The sequence below is a fragment of the Lactuca saligna genome, chromosome 3 (assembly GCF_052625555.1).
Source record: "Lactuca saligna cultivar CGN05327 chromosome 3, ASM5262555v1, whole genome shotgun sequence".
Taxonomy (NCBI): domain Eukaryota; kingdom Viridiplantae; phylum Streptophyta; class Magnoliopsida; order Asterales; family Asteraceae; genus Lactuca; species Lactuca saligna.
Genome location: NC_136419.1, coordinates 105,108,416 through 105,126,858, shown reverse-complemented (window position 1 = coordinate 105,126,858; position 18,443 = coordinate 105,108,416).

Genomic DNA, 18,443 nt, shown 5'->3' with positions numbered 1-18,443 from the left:
GGAGCTTTGCAGAAACGGGTAGTATGCCCCTTTCTATTGCATTTGGAGCAATGCATTTCTCGACAAGGTTTAGTGTGGTGGAAGTTGCAATTTTTGCACTTCGGAAGGTTACCCACATAATGATTTGCTGGGTAGGGGTTAGTAGGAACAGAAGTAGGTACAACAGCATCATTCACTATAACTAGCTGTTGTTTCTTTGAGGATTCGTGTGAAGACCCCCTTTTCCTTTTGTTCCAGCCTTTCCCCTATTGGTGTTGCTTCCTTTCTGTTGATCAGGTGAAGCAGTTGTTGTGTTCTGGTAGTTCCCGTGGTTGATGATAGATTGTGCCTGTTCTTTGGCACTGTCAAAAGTCGCAAGCAATGAAGCTAGCACATTTGCTTGTATCTGAGGTGACAGACCCCAAATAAATCGCTCTATCTTCTTGCTCTCAAGAGCAACCATATCTGGGCAAAGAATTTCCAGATCACAGAATCTATTAGCATAAGCTGATACATCAAAATTAACTATTTTAAGACCCCAGAGTTCCTGCTCGAGCTTTTGAACTTCCCGTCGAGGACAGGACTCTCTCATCAGCATGGCTTTCAGGTTCTCCCAACTTATTAAGTTTGCCACCACCAGGGTCAGTGACTTAATGTGGCCATTCCACCAAGTTAAGGCCCCGTCAGAAAAGGTGCAAGTAGCAAACTTGACTTTATTGTTCTCCGGGCAGGCGTATATTTCAAAGACTACTTCGGTCTTTTCCATCCACTGCCTCAAAACCATCACCCCGCTAGTTCCATTGAAATTTTGGGGTTTGGAATTTGAAAAGTCCTTGTAGTTGCACTCTCTGGGGATCCAATGACTCTCGCCATGGTTAGAAAGGGGTGTTCCAATTCCTGATCCACTAGGGACAGGAGTATTGATTTGTGCCATGGCAGCCGCTACTACCGCAGTGGCAGCTGCTTGGAACATAGTGGCGTCAAACTGAGAAGGTGGAGGCGGTGGTGGTGGTGGTATCAGTGCTTCCTTACCATTGTTACGACTGGGATTTCTACGAGGTGGCATGTTTCAACTATAAGTTGAAAAGATAAAAACAATGTTAAGAATTCAATTGTATAGAAAATGATTGTCTCTCATGAACTAAATCGCCATAGTTCATCAACAGGTGATAGTATGAGTTTTCCGAATAAACTAGATAACATGGAAAAATTACTGGTATTAATGATGTAAATAATTTCGGGAAAATGACCTAACTGAAGGTCTTACATCATACCATAGGGGAAAATATTGGCAGTTTAGTAGTCTAATAAAGTACTTGAAAGACAGGAATATTTTACAGACAAATGCTTCATAGAGAACGGATAAGAAAGGCTATTCCTTAATCAAAAGAAAAGATATGTTAGACATCTTCTAACGGTGATGGGAATTCCTCGGCCGAACCTTAAGGTCTTCCATTTAACGAACCATTTCTTGGAGGTGTCGTTCATGAGCCCTCTGGCGAACTCGAAGTTCTATGACTTCAGCTCGGGAGGTAGCTAGTTGTTGCTGGAGAGTCTCATTGGTCCTCCTGGTGCTTTCCATTGTTTCTTCGAGATTGCCAGTGCGTACTGTGTTGACACCAGAGTTGGCATCAATCTTTGATACTCGGCCGATGGCTGCTCGACCGTGTTCAACATCCCGAGCAATCCTGCAGACCATGATTGGTAGGGCTTGGTCAGCCGAGCCACCCTCGCTTATGCTGTAAAAGTTTCGGTCCCCATTGTAGGGTAAGGTTTGACCTTGTTCATCGCTCCAACTATTCAAGTTTATTGCCCACAAGGGTCTGGGACCTTGAAACGCGGGTCGGGGGTTGTTATTCGGGGCTTGACCATCCGAGAAGCCTTCTGCGAGGTGGTCATCCAAGGGGATTGGATGCTCATCTTCGGGATCTTCTTCAATTTATCCAACATTGCCATGAGGTGGAAAGTACAAGTCGCCATGATGATGGAATCCAACCATGTTATCTACGCGAGAACGAGGGGTAAGAGAATTAGTTTAAGAGACGAACTAGCTAAGATATTCATAGTAACACGAAATACTCCAATAGTATTTTAAGTTATGATTTGTTCTAAGGTTCTCATTGTATTAGTGTTGGTAAGTTTTTAGACTTTTTAGCACATCAAAACCATTCTTGGGAATATGCTAATCACTCCTCGAACCAGCATAGTTGATCAGGCTATGCTACTCCCAGTACTGACCATACATCCCCGAGCTTACTTGTGATATTCGACAATCGTAATACTTTTGTATTTGTCATTATGACACTGATTTTAGTATGAATGCAGGTGTGTATAGTTAGTTAAATATTTTATTATTTACAAGTATAAACTATTTGTCAGAGTGTTTTAATCCCATTGTGTTTATAGTTAGTATATCTTTTATGGGTTGATATACTCAATTCACTATAAACAATGATCTGATACCAATTTGTCACACCCCAAACCGATAACGGCGGAAACATTATGGGGCAGAAGACGTCATGTATAGTATCACAAACATCATCCATTGCATTAAATACATAATTTTAATACATGTGTGTTCTGTGTAAAGTAATAGAAACCAAAAATGAATGATAAAAGACGAGTCTTGTATATGCTCCGTATTCTCAAAAACCTGTCACCGGTACCTGTCTACTGATGACTTGAGAATACAAGTTATTTTGAAGGCATAGACCAACATTTAAGCCAGTGAATTCATAAGTATTTTAATGCCTTTGATTTGTAAAAACGTAAGAAAAGACTTGTAAATGATTGATGATACAATTCGTATAAGTGTGAAAACCCTAGAAAATCCCATATTTCCTACTAGTATAAAATAAATAGTCTTCTACCAAAACCCGACTGTTTTGCATGTTTGTTTCTTGTAAAACTATGTAATTTTCCCATGTGTAACTATTATTATCAAAATATACTCTACTTCATCATTGATGTGAATGTGCCACAAAGTAAAACTAAATGGGAAACATTATATAAACATGTAAGTATTATCCTTTCGTACTAGGATAAACACGGCAGAGTAACTTGCCGAATAGTAGTAACCATAGACATCCGTCGATTTGCATTTTCCCTCTGTAGCTAACAGTTGGGTGTAAAATGGTTAGTCCTATATTATAGAATAATATCTACTCATATAATATGTAATAGTAACTCATCATACAGTGTGTAATCGTATCTCTTCCTATAGTAAGTAGTAGTTTCTCTTCATATAGTATGTAATACAATTGTATAGACTCATAAATGAACTGAATATTGTATGTTCCATTTGTACTAGGAATAGTAGGTAGTATTTCACCAAGCTATACCTATTATAGTTTGCTAGTAATGTAGTTTGAAGTGTCCATGTAAGTTTATACACCTTTGCTATACAAGGTGTTGGAGCTGAAAACACAGCCATCTTATTCAATTACATATATATATATATATATATATATATATATATATATATATATATATATATATATACTTACTACATAAGTGTATTGATATAGTTTCTATGAATTTATAAGTGAAAAAGAGGTTTTGTAATTCATTTAAAGGGTTTGAAATGAGAAAATAATCATGACTTGATGTCAGTTTGTTTGATAAAACGGTTTGAAAGTATAGTAAATCCATATGTTTTGTAGTTATTAATCGCATGTGATTGATATAATAACTATGATAATCAACTTGTATTCCCCTCAATAAAAGTATTTAAAAGCATGTAACAGCATTTAAAATGTGGTTTAAGGGGTATGAACTCACCTGAAATGAGTAGTTTGTTCAGGAATGTCGGAAGTGTAGGACAAGGTGTTAGGTGTCATGTAAGGACTTGAACACACAGTGATCCTAGTTAACATATAATAAACATATATGTATATAATTAGTCAAATAACAACTAATTAACAAATTTAAGACATCCTAGGACATGTAAAACACCTTTTATAAGTGCTACAAGTCACAAGGGTTGCATCTAAGTGTTGTAGGGCATTGCTATTGGGTTTGGGGTTCAAGGAAAGCCCCATAATGGAGTTTATGGTTTAGTGACCATCACCCAATGAGTTTACGATCGTAAACTCATGAGTTTACGGTCGTAAACTCATTCCTCTTTGACCATAAGTGGTTTTGAGGTTCTACAAGTCCTTCGAAGCATTTCTACTTGATGGTTAGGCCTTTGGAAGAGATTAAGGCACTATTTCCCTCCTTTGAGGAGTTTACGGCCCTAAGACCATTTCCTTTTGGGTTTACTACCATAAACCCTTATAGATTATGGTATTTTTATGTTTTCAAGTCCTAAACATATAAAGGAATGAGTCTAGACTAGTTTCCAAAGCTTGTGAAGGACTAGGGCACACTTTGGTATTGTCTGTACCTTTTGATATACCATTGCATTCGCTTTTATAACTTTAGATTTATCTTGGGATATTCGAGCGAACTCAACCGAATTTTCAGATATAAGACCTTTAGTAGGTTCAGTTTTGCTTTTGACAATCCTTTACATATATTTCACTCATTTCACTATCCTTATCAAATTCAGAAGTGTTTTCTATATTTATTTTATTTTCTGAACGTAACTTGGCATTTAATGAGTCAAATTTCTGCATAGTTTTGGTCACAATTTTCAATTTATCATTCTCGTCCAAAAGGTTTTTACTCATGTCCTTATGGTCTTTGGCCTTAATAAAGGAGTCTATTTTATCTAGACCGATCCTGTAGGAATCAAAAAATTTATCTGAAGAAACAATAGATTCACAATTATAATCATCAACATCGACTTCGTCCTCCTTTAAGTCAAGGAAAGGCAAAATCATTTTATGAATATTTTTACCGATCTCACAATCTAAATGCAATTGAGTAATATTAGTATATAAACGTTTCACAATCAAACAAAAAAAATTTCTTTGTTTCAAAAGCTTCAAATTATCACGTTGCAAATAAATTATTTCATCTTTTTCCCTAACTAACTCCGCTTCCTTCTTCTCTATCCACATCATTCTTTCCTCACTCTTGGAAGACCATGTTGATTTGATCAGTTAGGTTAGAATTTGTTAGGCGATTTTGTTTTAGACTACCACTTAAGCTAGAAAATTTGAATTTTCATTCGTTTAATTCCTTTTCATAGTTGGTGACAGGTATTTTTTAGAGATTCGAGAATGCATTGTACATTCTTGATCAACTGATCGCATTCATTGATCTGCTCACCCATTAGTTTGGCAGCGAAGCACTTGTCTTCTCTTTCCTTCGTCTCCTCACCTCCACCATCGATTGTGTAGCCTCTCATCTGTGACACTCCAACAATCACCATTAAACACCTTCCAGTAAACTCAGAGTTATCTTCCTTCACCACAAAATTCTTGCCATTCTTGGGCTTTCGATCTTCTTCATCTTCAGAGTCTGTCGACCAGACCTCTACACCTCCGAAATCATTAACTAAACTTTCCTGCACAATTAAAGTATTCATTATACTGTTAGCAGTCATTTTCTTCTTGATCTCTTCTAGCTTACTCAAATAGTAAGCTTCACCATCTTCACCCTTATTCTTTTCAGACAGCTTCCTCAAAACACTATCTTTTGCAAAATGATTTTTCCCCCAACTAAAGTGACAATCATATCTAGAGTCACCCACCAGCTTGCTCTCTTTCTTTAATTCTTCTTGCTTAGGATCGTTATTAACCTACTCTTTCGCCTTTTATGAACTATAGCTCCCTTGCCAGCTTCGGTTCTTTGAGGTAGGGAACATTTTGCGAGCAAACTTCTTGGGATTAGAAACCATTAATGCATATTCTTCATTTGTCAGATCACATTTAGAAAGATCCATCTCTTCTTCTTCTTCAGCTACTCTCTTGCCCTTTCGGTGAACGGCCAAAGATCCCATACTAGAAACCACATAGTCTTGAAAGAGTAGATCAACATTTTGAAAGAGTAGATCAGCATTTAAGCTGGTGAGTTTCAATGTATTTTTAATACCTCCTGTGAGTTTTATAACCATACTATTGACTCGGGATGCCTATACACAACGTTCTTCAGGTGTTGGAATGTTATGACGTTTGTCACCCCAAACGGTGGACTGTAGCAAACAGTCAGGGCACGGGTTGTCAAGCCCGTATAGACCTATACACAAACACCATGCTCCCCCTACAAGGGATTCTGGTATATAATACAGGACTTGAAATGCGTACTCGAACGTACGTGAAATAAATGTCTTACAGAACCGTAGTATAAAAACAGATTTACGTGTTGAAATGTTCGTTTGTTATTGTACATGAAAGTGATTTCTTGAAAATCATATTTCTAGTATGTAAACGTTAGCAATATCCTCATAAAACTATACCTGTTATAGTTTTCTAAAAGTGTGCCTCGTTTGTTTTAGAATATCTAGAAAAGGAACCACTTGTTATGAAAGCATAGATTTTTGTAGAGTCTAAAATAGACACATATACTTTAAATCTAGGAAAAATGTTTACTTTATATATGCATTACCACAATTTATAGTTTTAAAGATAGAATGCTATTGTAATATATGTTGTATACGGGAGTTCCCTATAAAGTTTATAAATCACATATGATTCTACTTAATAAAAGTGTATAATAATCTTTATATATAACACCCGATAGTAGTCGTGTGTTTTACTTGTATTCCCCCCCCCCCCCTAGAAAGCATATAAAAGCGTTTAGAATATTTGAAAAGGATTAATTAAGGGGTATGAACTCACTTGAAAGTTTGAAGATAGCGAGATGGAAAACCGGGCAGAGTTTCGCCTCTGGAAACGGATTTTTTTCGGGATTCTCGGGAATCTCGGGAGTAAAATCGACCTTCGGGACTTGAACAAAATGACTAGGGCTTCAGGGTAGTGCGGGCACGGAAAACGAAAACGCAAGAAAAGTGAGAGAGAATGAGCAATTTTCCGGTAACCCTCGCATCCTATTTATAGGAGGCTGGAACCGCCTCGGTACGCGGGGCGTACGCGTACGTCATGCATGACCGAGTCCTCGACTGCCTCGGACTTTGGATGGGACGGGGGGTAGGCTCGCATAGGGGCGACGTGGACGATCCGAGGCCAAGGCCTTCGCGTACGCGGGGCGTATGGGGTTACGCGGCGCGTAACTCGGAGGAGTACGCTGACTCCCCCTTCGGATAATACCGGATTTTTAATTAAATAAATATATAATTTATTTAGTAACTTCAAAAATTCATATCTTCTTAATACGAAATCCGTTTTTGACGTTCTTTATATCCCCTCGAAGGCGAGACCATACTCTACAACTTTCGTTTAGATTCCGTCGGCAAATTCCGAATTTATTTTTATTATTTATTTATAAAATGTCGTGATTAAGGAAGTTCTTTAAACAATTCATAACTTCTTCATCTGACGTCGGTTTTTGCCAGACTTTTTATCGCTGAAATACCAATGTTGAGACCTTTTATTCTCGTTTAGGTCATTCTGGCCAAAAGTCACTCGATCTCCAATTCGTGTTTTTAGCTGTCTGATGCTAAGCCGAAATTTGGAAAAATCTTAACTTCCATATACGAAGCCGGGTTTTGGGCATTGTTTTTACGTACGATCCCGGTTTAATGATATAAAACATAGTAGGTTGTTAAATAGAAACTTTTTGGACATTTTATTATCAACATAAATTTTATTAACTCAAAAATGGTTACAGTACTTGACCTATTAGGCCATTACAAAGATTTGAAATATCGGGTTGTCACATCATCCCCCCGTTAGAGGGAATTTCGTCCCGAAATTTAAAGTAGTAAAGACACTAGTGAACATGAAAGAGATGAGGGTACTTTTGTTTCATCTGATCTTCGCGTTCCCATGTGAATTCAGGTCCCCGCTTGGCGTTCCAGCGAACCTTCACAATGGGTATGCGACTTTGTTTTGTTTGTTTGACCTCTCGGTCCATGATTTCTACTGGTTCTTCAACAAAGTTGAGGCTCTCGTTGATCTCGATTTCATCGAGTGGAATAACAAGAGTCTCATCGGACAGACACTTTTTCAAGTTTGAGACGTGGAAGGTTGGATGTATGTTACTAAGTTTACGCGGTAGGTTAAGCTTGTAAGCCACAGGGCCGATTCTGGCAAGAATCTCGAAAGGCCCTATGTATCTTGGATTTAGTTTCCCCCGATTTCCAAAGCATATTAAACCCTTCCACGGTGAGACCTTTAATAAAACGTGGTCTCCTACCTGGAACTCCAAAGGTTTCCTCCTTTGCTCAGCGTAGCTTTTCTATCGGTCTCTAGAGGCTTTCAATCGTTCACGAATCTGAACGATCTTCTCTATTGTTTCTCGTATGATTTCCGGACCGGTGAGAGTGCTTTCAGGAACTCTTCCTTTAGCTAACTGGGTATCACCAACTTCAGTCCAACACAGAGGGGATCTGCACTTTTGACCACAGAGGGCTTCGAACGGAGCAACCTTTATGCTTGTATGATAACTATTGTTGTATGAAAATTAGACAAGGGGTAAATCGATGTCCGATGCCTTTCCAAAGTCAATCACACAGGCTCTCAACATATCTTCTAAAGTCTGTATCGTTCTCTCACTTTACCCGTCTGTTTGTGGGTGGTAGGCTGTACTCATGTCTAGCTTAGTCCCCAGGGAACCTTGTAGTGACTGCCAGAATCTTGAAGTGAATCTACTATCTTGGTCGGAGATAATGGATATCGGAACACCATGTAGTCGCACTACTTCCCTTAAGTAAGTTCTTGTAAGCTTTTCCATTTTTTCAGTCTCCTTGATGGGTAGGAAATGCGCGGATTTGGTCAATCTATCGACGATGACCCATATGGTATCAAGTCCACCCGTCGTCTTGGGTAACTTGGTTATGAAGTCCATAGTAACCCGTTCCCATTTCCATTCTGGTATCTCTGGTTGTTGTAGTAACCCTGACGGTTTCTGATACTCGACCTTAACCTTAGCACAAGTAAGGCATTTTCTTACGAAGGTAGCAATTTCTGCTTTCATGTTAGGCCACCAGTACAAGTTCTTAAGATCCAGATACATCTTATCTGAACCCGGGTGAACGGAATACCTCGAGTTGTGTGCTTCAACCATGACTACGTCTCTGAACCCGCCATGTTTCGGCGTCCAGATTCGGTCCATGAGATAATATGCTCCGCCACCCTTGACTTCTAGATTCTTTTCCATTCCTCGCAGGGATTCACCTACCACATATTCAGGTTGCAAAGCTTCCACTTGTGCCTCCTTAATTTGTGTGGATAAGTGGGAATGGATAGTCATAGTCAGAGATTTGACTCTTCGACCAGTGTATTCCTTTCGACTGAGGGCGTCAGCTACCACATTGGCCTTGCCAGGATGATAACGAATTTCGCATTCGTAGTCATTTAGTAACTCAACCCATTGTCGTTGTCGCATGTTGAGTTCCTTCTGATCGAAAATGTGTTGAAGGCTCTTGTGATCAGTGAAAATAGTACTCTTTGTTCCGTATAAGTAGTGTCTCTAGATCTTCAGAGCAAATACCACTGCTCCTAACTCAAGATCGTGTGTTGTATAGTTCACTTCATGTGTATTAAGCTGTCGGGAGGCATAAGCAATAACTTTCCCTCTCTACGAAGTCTTCTATCCCTTCGGGGAGGGATAGTATCGGTGCGGTGCACAAGGCCTGTTTCGGTGTTTGGAATGCCTTCTCTTGTTTTGCTTCCAAGTCAAAGGCCACGCCTTTCTGGGTTAATGTAGTAAGAGGTTTTGCAATGCTAGAGAAGTTCTTTATGAATCTGCGATAGTAGCCAGCGAGACCTAGAAATTGACGAATTTCTGTAGGTGTCTTTGGTGCCGACCAGTTCTCGATGGCCTTGATTTTGGAGGGGTCCACGTGTATCGCTTTCTCGCTAACAATGTGGCCCAAAAATTCGACTCTTCGAATCCAAAATTCGCATTTAGAGAACTTCGCATAGAGTTTCTCCGATCGCAGTGTTTCTAAGACTTTTCGTAGGTGTTGACTATGCTCTTCGTTACTTCGGGAGTAGATAAGTATATCATCGATAAAGACAATGACGAACTGATCTAAGTAGGGACGGTACACCCTATTCATTAGGTCCATAAATACTACTGGTGCGCTGGTTAATCCGAATGGCATTACTACAAATTCGTAGTGCCCACAACGAGTTCAGAAAGCTGTCTTCGGAATATCCCCCTCAAGTACCCGTAATTGGTGATATCCGGATCGTAGATCTATCTTCGAGAAGTAGTTTGTTCCTTGGAGTTGATCGAATAGGTCGTCAATATGGGGTAGAGGGTAACGGTTCTTGACAGTAAGTTTGTTCAGCTCTCTGTAGTCGACGCACATACGGAACGATCCGTCCTTCTTCTTTACGAACAAGACCAGTGCTCCCCAAGGTGAGAAACTTGGTCTTATGAATACTTTTTGCAGGAGTTCATTAAGTTGACTGGAAAGTTCTTGCATCTCTGCTGGTGTTAGACGATAAGGCGATTTCGCTACTGGGGTAGCCCCTGGAATTAAGTCGATTCTGAATTCGACTTGGCGTTGTGGTGGTAATCCTGGTAGTTCTTCTGGAAAGATATCAGGAAAGTCGCGTACTTCTGGAATGTTCTTGATGTCCTTCAGTTCCTGGCTTGTATCGACGATGTGCGCTAGGAATGCTCGACAATCCTTCCGTAAACACTTTCGAGCTTGGGTGCACGAAATGATACGAAGGTTCGTACTTCATTTGTCGACGTAAATCACTAATGTTTCGTTGTTAGGGAGATTAAGACGAATTGCTTTTTCAAAACACATGATGTCGGCGCGAAGACGACTTAACCAATCCATACTGACTATGACGTCAAAACTTTTAATAGGAACTGGCATGAGATTGATTGGGAAAGAATGACCGTCTAAAGTTAACGTACAACCCTTGTATATGTAGTTAGTGTTTTCGGTTTTTCCGTTGGCCATCTCTACAGTGAATGATTTTTCTAGTTTGCTAGGTTTAGGTTTAAGTAAGTGAATAAAGTTTTGACTCACGAAGCTTCTCTCTGCTCCACTATCGAATAATATGCATGCATATGAATTATCGAGGAGGAACGTACCAGAAACTACAGTTGGGTCAGCTATAGCTTCTTCGTGGCCTATAGTCAAAACACGTCCTACACCGCTGGTGCTTGCTGACTTAGGGCAGTTCCTCTTGTAGTGGCCCACCACGCCACAACCCTAGCAAGTCTGGCCTATACCTGCACTGGGAAGTTGAGTGATCGGCTTTGCGGGATCCTTGCAGAAACGGGTTGTGTGTCCCTTTCTATTGCAGTTGGAGCACTGCATTTCCCGACAAGGTCCATGGTGGTGGTAAGTGCATTTGGTGCACTTTGGATGGTTACCTTGATAAGGCTTTGTTGGGTAGGTAATTGTAGGAGCTGTAGTAGGTACCGTGGCAGCATTCACCGAAAACAGTTGTTTCTTTGCGGATTCTTGGGAAGACCCACCCTTCCATTTATTCCATACTCTCTTCCTGTTGTTGTTGTTGTTTTTGTTGTTTCCTCTCTGTGGTTCTGGTGTAGAAACGGTTGAGTTCTGATGGCCTCTGTAGTCAATCATAGATTGTGACAGTTCCATATCATTTTCAAAGGTGTCAGGTTTGGAAGCTAACACGCTTGACCGTATTTGGGTCGTCAGTCCCCATATGTACCTCTCTATTTTCTTGCTCTCAGGAGCAATCATATCTAGGCAAAGGATTGCTAGCTCGCAAAATCTGTTGGTATATGTGGCGATGTCGGTACCAACCATTCCGAGAGTCCAGAGTTCATGTTCAAGCTTTTGAATCTCTCCCCGTGGGCAGTATTCTCTCATCATCATGGCTTTGAGGCTCTCCCAGCTTATGGAGTTTGCCACTATTAGAGTAAGTACTTTAACGTGGTCATTCCACCAAGTCAAAGCTCTATCAATGAGTGTGAAGGTTGCAAATTTGACCTTGCTGTGCTCGGGGCAGGAGCAGATTTCAAAGACTGATTCTGTCCTTTCAATCCACTGTCTCAGAGCCATCACACCACCAATTCCATAAAACATACGGGGTTTGGCATTAGTAAAGTCCTTATAAGTGCATTCTCGAGGTTTCCCATGACTCTCGCCATGGTTGGATAGGTATGTGCCAGTTCTCGAGTCATTAGTACTCGACTTATTGAGCTGTGATATGGCAGCTGCTACCGCTGCGGTGACTGTTGCTTGGAACATGACAACATCAAATTGAGGAGGTGGAGGTGGTGGTGGTATCGGTGTTTCATTGATAGGGTTACGTCTGGTATTCCTGCGTGGCGACATCTTTAACTATACGTTTAAAAGATGATGATATGGATAAGAATAAGTGACAAATGAATGTGTCTCATGAACCAAATTGCCATGGTTCAACAACAGATGATAGCATAGAAAAATGAAAGTTATTTGTAAGACTGAAAGTATGAAACAAGTATTTGGTTTCTTAATGACTTTTCAAGGTTTGAATGAAATACTCAACATAGTAATAATAGTGTCACTTATATTAATATAAAAGTTAATACAACGATCATGAAAATTTGACCCCTATAAGGGTCTCCGATTAAGAAGTTCAAGAAATTTAAAGACTTTTAGCCGAGGTCCTAAGTTATAACGAAATTTGAAGTTTTCACAAGTACTACTTGCGACGGGTGCTGCGCTTGGAGCTCGATTCTGCATCTGATTGCTTCGACTCCATAAGACGCCTATCAATGGCGGCTTGTTTTTCCCTCAATTCTGCGAAGGCTGCATTCGCTTGTGCTTGGAATGCTTCAGCGCGGAGGTGGATGTCATTCTGCAACATCTCCAGGCGGTTGATATCGGCCGTGTGGATTTGTACTTCCACGTTGACCTCTCGGATTCGGTTTTCTTGAACCCCCAATTGGTAGGACTGGTTGGCGAGTTTGCCCACTGTAACAACCCGTTATTTCATGTCAGTAAAGATCGAGTCATGTAACCTCCTTGAGAAAGGAAATAGAATATGAAGTATTCAAAAACTCTATTTGGAGTACACTATGTGGTAGTTATCATCTTAAGGTTTCCAAACATATAAATAACACAAAAATCCGAGTTATAACGAAGAAGTTATGCTCATTATAAGTTTTCCGACAAAAACCAGCAATACAAAGTTACGTAAAAACGCAAAGTTTCAATAAAACATTTTCTGACCTTAGGTGTCTAAATGAAAGTGATAGATATCGTTAAACTACAAACATGCATAAAAAGAACTCTCAAATCGGACATCATATGAATAAGTTATGAATTTTTAAAGAAATTCCTTAAACACGTCACTTAATAAATAAATAATACAAAAATAATTTCGGAATTTTCCAACGGAATCTAAATGAAAGTTGTAGATCGTAGTCTCACCTTCGCGGGGATATAAAGAACGCCAAAAACGGAGTTCGTATGAGGGAGATATGAATTTTTGAAGTTTGATAATTAATTTATATATAATTTTTATTCAAAATTCGGTATTATCCGAAGAGGAGTCAGCCTAGGGCTATAGTACGCGCCGCGTACCCTAGTACGCCCCGCGTACTGAGAGGCCACGGCCTCGGATCGTCCACGTCGCACGATCCGGAGAACCCGACCCGCTGTCCCATCCGACCCGCGTGCCAGCGACCCGTCCCATCCGACCCGCGAACCCAGGGATCCGTCCCATCCGAAGCCGAGGCAGTCGAGGCCTCGGTCATGCGTGACGTACGCGTACGCGCTGCGTACTAGCGTACGCCCCACGTACTGAGGCAGACCAGCCTCTATAAATAGCATACGAAGGTTTCCAAAGAAAGGGCTCATTCTCTCTCATTTCTCTTGCGTTTTTCCTCGTTTTCCGTGCTCGTACTACCCCGAAGCCCTGGTCGCTTCGTGCAAGATCCTAAGGTCGATTTTCTCCCGAGGAATCCCGAGATTTCCGAGGAAAATCCATTTCCCGAGACGAAACTCTGCCGTTTTTCCATCTCGCTATCTTCAAGTTGTCAAGTGAGTTCATACCCCTTTCTAACACACTTTAAATACTTTTACACTCTTTTAGGGGGGGAATACAAGTAAACATACGGTTATTATCGTGTATTTTATAAAGTTTCACTTCACTTATATTATCAAATAAACCACTTGGAACTCATTACTATCATGGAAAACTCTTGTCATACTTTGTGTGCATTAGACTTATACGAAGTATATAATGAACTTTCATTGTTAAATCGTTTTACACATTCTAAAAACTTATGATTTTGCTTTATCAAACATTTTGAAAAAGGATAAACTTTGCATACAAAACTATCACTTTAATATAGACTTAATTGAGAATCCATGAGACGCGTACATCTTCAAACGTTACTTTTCTTTATTAGAAAGTACTGCAGTAAGTCCTGTCTATAACCAGAATCTCCCGCGACGAGAACGTGTCAAATGTGTATAGATCTATACGGGAAGTCATGATCCCGCACCCTGACTGTTAGCTACAGTCCGTCTTTTGGGGTGACAGTTGTCATAGCACTGCGACGCCTGAAGAACGTCGTTACAAGCATATTATGTTTAGTATGGTTATAGAAACTCATCGGATATACAATTATTATGATATTCAGTTTTGATGAGCGAGTAGTTATTAAAACTATTCTTCATCCAACCGGTTCGGTCTTTGCGTAGTTTTATTATATATAAAACTATGACACAACTTACGAGAAACGTCGGTTTCTTGCAAATTCTCGATCTTAGAGACTGCCATTTTGTGTGAGGAAAATAAGGGTTTTTCCTGCATACAAACCAAACAACTAATAGGAAAATAAGGGATTTTCCCGGTGCAATCATTTACAACTTATAATACGAATATTTATATGCATTCCATACTTTTATAAGAAAATAAGGGTTTTCTTGGAAAACACAACAAATTGTATTTCAACTATTAGGGAAAATATGGGATTTTCTGGATCTAATTCTTTCATTTTCAATACAACAAATCACAACTCTTTACATTTTGAAACGCTACGTTTACTGGAAAACATGCACCCATTTTGGAATGGCATCCAATTTTTCTAAACTACTTATGGACTCACCAACTTAATTGTTGACACTTTTTCTTTGAAATAACTTGTATTCTCAGGAAATCGCTAAGCAGGTTGGGAATCAACTTTTGGGATTAACGCGCTGGCGTTAATTACTTCATTTTGAATGATGTTTATGTACCTTTATTTTGAACATGTAATGAATAAAACTATGTAAACATCTTGCAAACTTATTATATATGGTGGTGTGTACTTTCCTTTGTATGAACTGTTATGATATTGAACATGACGTCCTCCGCCCCCCAACGTTTCCGCCGTTCTGGTTTGGGGGTGTGACAGATTGGTATCAGAGCATTGTTTATAGGGAATTAAGTATATCAAAAGCATTTCTTTTTGGTATACAACTATAAACTCAACTGGGTAAAAACACTCTGAGTAAGAGTCATACTTTTAAAAATTTTAATTTTTATTTAGTTTTTGTAAAGTAGGCATGCATTCATTTCATATCAACAACATGGTCATTACCATAGTTAAAACAACATTGAAGTATTAAATATCGGTTGTGCAGTGCAGGTATGCCTTGGGACATGTAATCGGAACTGGGAAGGATATAGCCTGATCAACTATATTTGTCCAAGAGCCGACTAAACATATGCCAAGGAGTGTCTGTAATGGACAACAAATTTTAAAATTTCCAAAAGCATAAAGAATATTGAGGGTGTATTCGAGTGCCGTCAACCATTAAACTCGAGAGTAAGTTTCATGTGCTCTAACTTATAGTAAACTTTTTACCCTATTCTCGTACAGTCTAAATGGCGGGATTCCATCACCCCAATGACCCCTACTACCCCAACCAAGGTAATGGTGGGTGGATCGAAGCAGATTCTGAAGAAGACGAAGAGCCTATAGATTTGGAGGCAGGGGATGACTCTGGCACGGATTCGGAGCCAGAAATTATAAATCCACCAGTCCTACAACCTCCCGTCCACGTGAGGAATTTCCAAGGACCCACTCCAGTGTGGGGAAGTCACCTCCATCATTGGAGCCAACAACAAAGCTTACGCCCTCCTTACGGCATGTGCCGAGACTTCTATGATGTGAGAGGCGGGGGATCAGCCGATCGCGCACTTCCGGTCATGGTTGGCAAACTCGCCAACCAGTGCTATCAATCTGGAGTGCAAGCCAACCGAATCCGAGAGATCAACGTGGATGTGCAAATTCACACGGCCGATATCAACCGCCTAGAGTTGATGCAGAACGACATCCACATTCGCGCCGAAGCGTTTCAAGCACAAGCAAACGCGGCCTTCGCAGAATTAAGAGAACAACAAGCTGCGTTTGATAGACGCCTCATGGGGTCGAAGCAGTCCGACACAGAGTCGAGCTCTAAACGCAAGGCGCACCGCAAGTAGTACTTGCCCAACTCTCAAATTTTGTTATAAACTAGGACTTCGGATAAAAGTATTACTTTCTTTAAAAAATTTCCGTAACCGGAGGCCTTTAGAGAGGCCAAGAAATTTTGTCTAGACCCCGCTGTAACACAACTATATGTTTAATATATATAAGGGTATACCGCTTTTCTTACCGTTGTTAATCATGCGCAAATAGTTCGATTCATTGGTGCATCTATTCAAACTTTACTTTCAAGCTTAAAACATTGTGTCAATTAAACTCAACTTCCTAGAACTATTAGAAGTTCATTCAATATCATTCAACTTTGAACTGCCAAAACTTATAATTTTCTTCCATATTTTTTTGGCAGCAAGATGCCTCCTCGTCCAAACCTAAGGCCCAGGCCGGGCACGGCACCACCACCACCTCCACCACCAGCTTATGATCCGGCCATGGTTCAGGCTGCTATCACAGCAGCAGTAACTGCAGCCCTCTCGCAAATAAACTCCCAAGGGAATGGAGGGGCGGGAAGCAGCACGAATCATCCAAATCATGGCACTGGTCATGGCCAAGGAAGAGAATGTACCTACAAGGAGTTCTCTAACGCTAAGCCAAAAACTTTTAATGGAACAGGAGGAGTCATTGCACTAATGCAATGGTTCGAAAAGACCGAAACGGTCTTCGAGATCTGCTCATGCCTAGAAGCAAGCAAAGTCAAGTTCGTTGCCTGCACCTTTGTAGATCGAGCCCTCACTTGGTGGAAAAGCCATGTGAATTCAGTGACGCTCACTGTCGCCAACGCCATGAGTTGGGACGACCTAAAGGTTCTACTACTGGAAGAATACTGCCCAAGGGGCGAAGTACAAAAGCTTGAGCAGGAGCTCTGGAATCTGAAAATGACTGGGTCTGACCTAATCACCTACACCACTAGGTTCAACGACCTCGCTGCACTGTGCCCTACCATGGTCAACCCAGAATCAAAGAAGGTTGAAAGGTACATTTGGGGGTTGTCACCCCAGATTCAAGGGCATGTCCTAGCTTCCGACCCTGCTACCTACAACAGTGCTAAGCGCCTGGCCCAGCGACTCATCGACCACGGAGTAAAACCCGGTATCATTTCGACAACTGCAAATCCACCTAGGGAAACTCAGGGCCAGAGTAAGACTTGGAACAAAAGGAGGGGACAAACTCTCCAGGAAAACCCCAGGAAACAACAAGTGATAGCGACACACGCTATTACTGTACCTACGAACCCTTCCCCCACAAGCTCATACATTGGGAAACTTCCTAAATGCAACCGATGCAGTTTCCACCACCACGGTCCTTGCTCCAATCTTCAATGCACCAATTGTAATAAAAAGGGACATACAGCCCGCTATTGTAAAGGGCCAATCCAACCATCCGTTCCCACCACTAATACCGGGGTAAACCGCGCCTACTTCGAGTGCGGAGACACAGGGCACTACCGCAAGTACTGCCCAAGGGTAAACAACCGGAATACCGGTGGAAGGGGCTGAGTTTTCGCAATGGGACAGGATGAAGCCATTGCGGACCCTACAGTTGTTACGGGTACGTTCCTTCTCGATAACTCGTATGCATGCATTTTGTTTGATAGTGGCGCGGAAAGGAGTTTTGTGAGTCACGGCTTTAAAGGCCTGCTGAAATCAATACCACAGTCATTGAGTGAACCATTCATAGTAGAAATGGCCAACGGGAAAACCGAAGGCACTAAGGAGATATACTTAAATTGTACCCTAACTTTAAATGATCATCCATTCTCAATCAACCTCATGCTAGTCTCGATTAAGAGTTTTGATGTCATCATTGGCATGGATTGGCTGAGTTCTCATCATGCGGACATTCTATGTTACGATAAGGCCGTTCGCCTTAATCTGCCAACCGGCGAAACTTTCGTTATCTTGGGCGACAAACCAAGTACCACTCTTCGTATCATCTCAAGTATCCAAGCTCAGAAATGCCTACGCAAGGAGTGTCACGCGTTCTTGGCACATGTTGTGGATGTGAAACGCAAAGTCCAAGATATCAAGAGTGTGCCCGACGTACGC